Source organism: Bos mutus, chromosome 28 (genome assembly GCF_027580195.1).
Source record: "Bos mutus isolate GX-2022 chromosome 28, NWIPB_WYAK_1.1, whole genome shotgun sequence".
Classification (NCBI taxonomy): Eukaryota; Metazoa; Chordata; class Mammalia; order Artiodactyla; family Bovidae; genus Bos; species Bos mutus.
This window is the reverse complement of record NC_091644.1, coordinates 41,392,064-41,396,699: the sequence shown is the minus strand read 5'-3', so window position 1 is coordinate 41,396,699 and position 4,636 is coordinate 41,392,064. Positions and strand designations below refer to the sequence as shown.

At 46.1% G+C, this 4,636-nt stretch overlaps 1 non-coding gene across 1 annotated transcript; it reads right to left on the bottom strand.

Moving 5' to 3' along the window:
* Nucleotides 1-239: 239 nt before the first annotated feature.
* LOC102285043 (tubulin beta chain) lies at nucleotides 240-2,494 on the bottom strand. The gene has a single exon (XR_011462978.1). It is a non-coding gene; the product is annotated as a tubulin beta chain (transcript).
* Nucleotides 2,495-4,636: the final 2,142 nt, after the last annotated feature.

Here is a 4,636-nt window from a genome sequence, read left to right as displayed (position 1 = left end):
TTTTCTTTTCAGTTCCCATTTATTTTTGGCTCTTGGGGCAATGTTCAACACAATAGAAATCTGAAGTGTAGAATAGGACAAAATCAAGAAGTGGGGAAGCAGTAGCAGGAGAGATGAGATGTTTGCCAAAAGATGGAAGGTGTTCTGTCCCCTGTCTGGGGAATGACGTTTAGGTGGCAGCACATACCTTTCCATATAAGTACAGAAGGGGTTGATACGTATCATTTTTTTTTTGATAAGAAAAGATGGGGTGGGGAGGGGCTTTCTGGAGACTTAGAGACCAAGGCTATCTCTTGCTTCTCTTGACCCCCTTTCTCAAACAGGAGAAAGGAGGGAATTCAACGTTATTATGAAGGAGATAAAGTGGAAGAGGAAGGGATTCCCACTTGATAGGGTGGGGGCCAGAAACTTGCAAAGGTAATAGCTTAGGACAGAACTTGGAAGGAGACTGAAAATGAAGATAATACTGTCAACACCTCTGCACAAGCTGAGAGGAGCGGGGAGATACCTGGCACCTAGGACTTCAGTACCCTGGATGCCCCTCTCCAAACCCAACCCTTTCTGGTAGGGACTTCTACTCGCTCAGTTTCCTTCCCCTGGGCCAGCACACCGGCCTAGGATGGCAGTCACCAATCCAGGTTTTCAGCACACGGTTCTAAATGAGATTTGAGGAAACCCAGCCTCTTGGAGAGCTATCTCAAAAACAGAGAGGGAAATGTTAACTGGACAGATGGGAGGAGTGGGCACCAGAAGGAAAATGACAGGGTTACCCAGAATGCAGAAAATCTAGGCTCCCCAAAAGTGGAAAGAGAGAAGAGACATTCAACAAACAACAAATATTTATTGAGCGCCTATTATGTGCCAGGCACTGTTCTAGAATCCCCCCAAAAAGGAAAAACAAGATAGATGCAGAAAATGCAAATTCTGAGGGAGAGGAAAGGGGTCGTTGAGGAAGAAGGCTGAGGGGATTAAGAAGCCTAAGGTGATAGGGACTTGGCCTTAGGCCTCCTCTTCGGCCTCCTCACCGAAATCCTCTTCCTCTTCTGCGGTGGCATCCTGGTACTGCTGGTACTCGGAGACGAGGTCGTTCATGTTGCTCTCAGCCTCGGTGAACTCCGTCTCGTCCATGCCCTCACCTGTGTACCAGTGGAGGAAGGCCTTCCGGCGGAACATGGCCGTGAACTGCTCCGAGATGCGCTTGAACAGCTCCTGGATGGCCGTGCTGTTGCCAATGAAGGTGACTGCCATCTTCAGACCACGGGGTGGGATGTCGCAAACAGCTGTCTTGACATTGTTGGGGATCCATTCCACGAAGTAGCTGCTGTTCTTATTCTGCACGTTGAGCATCTGCTCATCTACCTCCTTCATGGACATCCGCCCACGGAACACAGCAGCCACGGTGAGGTACCAGCCATGGCGGGGGTCACAGACAGCCATCATGTTCTTGGCATCGAAGACCTGCTGGGTGAGCTCAGGGACAGTGAGGGCCCAATACTGCTGGCTGCCACAGCTGGTTAGAGGGGCAAAGCCAGGCACGAAGAAGTGGAGGCATGGGAAGGGCACCATGTTGACGGCCAGCTTGTGGAGGTCAGCATTGAGCTGGCCAGGGAAGCGGAGGCAAGTGGTGACTCCACTCATGGTGGCCGAGACGAGCTGGTTCAGGTCTCCATAGGTTGGTGTGGTCAGCTTGAGGGTGCAGAAACATATGTCGTAAAGGGCCTCGTTGTCAATGCAATAGGTTTCATCAGTGTTCTCCACCAGCTGATGGACAGAGAGGGTGGCGTTGTAGGGCTCAACCACAGTGTCGGAAACTTTGGGTGAGGGCACCATGCTGAAGGTGTTCATGATGTGGTCAGGATACTCTTCACGGATCTTGCTGATGAGCAAGGTGCCCATTCTGGAGTCAGTGCCCCCACCCAGCGAGTGGGTCAGCTGGAAGCCCTGCAGGCAGTCACAGCTCTCGGCCTCCTTCCGAACCACATCCAGGACCGAGTCAACCAGCTCGGCTCCCTCTCTATAGTGGCCCTTGGCCCAGTTGTTGCCTGCCCCGGACTGACCAAAAACAAAGTTGTCTGATCTGAAGATCTGACCAAAAGGACCTGAGCGAACAGAATCCATGGTTCCGGGTTCTAGATCCACCAAGATAGCACGAGGGACATATTTGCCACCTGTGGCTTCATTGTAGTACACGGAGATACGGTCCAGTTGTAGGTCGCTGTCCCCATGATAGGTGCCAGTGGGGTCGATGCCATGTTCATCACTGATCACCTCCCAGAACTTGGCACCGATCTGATTGCCACACTGACCGGCCTGGATGTGCACGATTTCCCTCATTGTTAAAATTTATTCTAATCTTTTTGCTTGCCTCAAGGTGTGTATGGGGCAAAAAAATAATATGGAATTAGTTTTTCTCTGCTGCTAGTCGCAGGGTGGAAAGATGGAACAGGACCCGGAGGCTGAAGCAGCGAGGTCCGAACGCGGCGGCAGGAAGGTTCTGAGAGGGAGGGTTATCCATTTTAAATGTAGCAGAGTGTACATATCCATCCCAAACTCCTTGACTATCTCTTCCCTCCATTCTCGCCCCTGCCTGCAACCCAAAGTTCATTCTCTAAGTCTGTGAGTCTGTTTCTGTTCTGTAAATAAGTTCATTTGTATCATTTCTTTTTAGATTCCTCATATAAGGGATGTCATACAGTATTTCTTCTCCTTGGTCTGACTTTCTTCATTTCGCATGACAGTCTCTAGGTTCATCCATGTTGCTGCAAATGACATTATTTCATTCTTTTTAATGGCTTAGTAATATTCCATCATATATACGTACCACATCTTCTTTATTTATTCATCTGTAAGACACTGGATTTTTTTAAAAAAAATATTTTAATTTTTAACTGAAGGATAATTGCTTTACAGAATTTTGTTGTTTTCTGTCAGACATCAACATGATTCAGCCATAGGTATATATATGTCCCCTCCCTCTTGAAACTCCCTCTGTCTCCCTCCCAATCCCACCCCTCTAGGTTGATACAGCGCCCCTGTTTGAGTTCCCTGAGTCATACAGCAAATTCCCACGGGCTATCTATTTTACATATGGTAATGTAAGTTTCCCTGTTACTCTCTCTGTACATCTCACCCTCCCCTCCCCACTGCCCACCATGTCCACTAGTCTGTCCTCTATAAGACATTGGATTTTTAAATGGCATTAACATTGTCCAGTGGTCATGTATGGATGTGAAAGTCAGACTGGGAAGAAAGCTGAGCACTGAAGAATTGATGTTTTTGAACTGTGGTGTTGGAGAAGACTCTTGAGAGTCCCTTGGACTGCAAGGAGATCCAACCAGTCCATTCTGAAGGAGCTCAGTCCTGGGTGTTCTTTGGAAGGAAAGATGCTAAAGCTGAAACTTGGCCACCTCATGCGAAGAGTTGACTCACTGGAAAAGGCTCTGATGCTGGGAGGGATTGGGGTCAGGAAGAGAAGGGGCCGACAGAAGATGAGATGGCTGGATGGCATCACTGACTTGATGGACGTGAGTTTGGGTGAACTCTGGGAGTTGGTGATGGACAGGGAGGCCTTGCCTGGTGAGATTCATGGGGTTGCAAAGAGTCGGACACGACTGAGCGACTGAACTGAACTAAACTGAACTGAGCGACTGAATTGAATTGAACATAGTCCTAGATTTTTCAAAAATTAAAAATTAATTTTTAAAATTAATTCTTAAGTATACTAAAGTTCAAATTTGTTTTCAAAGAAATAGTTCTTATATTAGATGAGTATTAATTAGTTTTTCTAAAGCTCACTTAAATATTATAGAGATAAATCAACTGGCATACTAGGTTTTGGAACAAATTCAACTACATGATTCTTGGTATATTTGCAAGAGTAGCAAATAATTGCAAAATTTACAATACTTACAAGTATATTTCTGCTCTGGTTGGAGCATAAATTTGTGACTGTAATAGAATGTTTCTTGACTTCCTACTTTTGCATTCCAGTCCTCTATAATGAAAAGGACATCTTTTTTGGGTGTTAGTTCTAAAGGTCTTGTAGGTCTTCATAGAACTGTTCAACTTCAGCCTCTTCAGTGTTACTGGTTGGGCATAGACTTGGATTCCCCTGATATTGAATGGTTTGCCTTGGAAACGAACAGAGATCATTCTGTCATTTTTGAGATTGCATCCAAGTACTGCATTTTGGACTCTTTTGGTGACTATGATGGCTACTCCATTTCTTCTAAGGGATTCTTGCGCAAAGTAGTAGATACAATGATCATCTGAGTTAAATTCACCCATTCCAGTCCATCTGAGTTTGCTGATTCCTAGAATGTCGATGTTCACTCTTGTCATCACCTGTTTGACCACTTCCAATTTGCCTTAATTCATGGAACTAACATTCCAGGTTCCTATGCAATATTGCTCTTTACAGCATCGGACCTTGCTTCTATCACCAGTCACATCCACAGCTGGGTATTGTTTTTGCTTTGGCTCCATCCCTTCATTCTTTCTGCAGTTACTTCTCCACTGATCTCCAATAGCATATTGGGCACCTACCAACCTGGGGTGTTCATCTTTCAGTATCCTATCTTTTTGCCTTTTCATACTGTTCATGGGGTTCTCAAGGCAAGAATACTGAAGTGGTTTG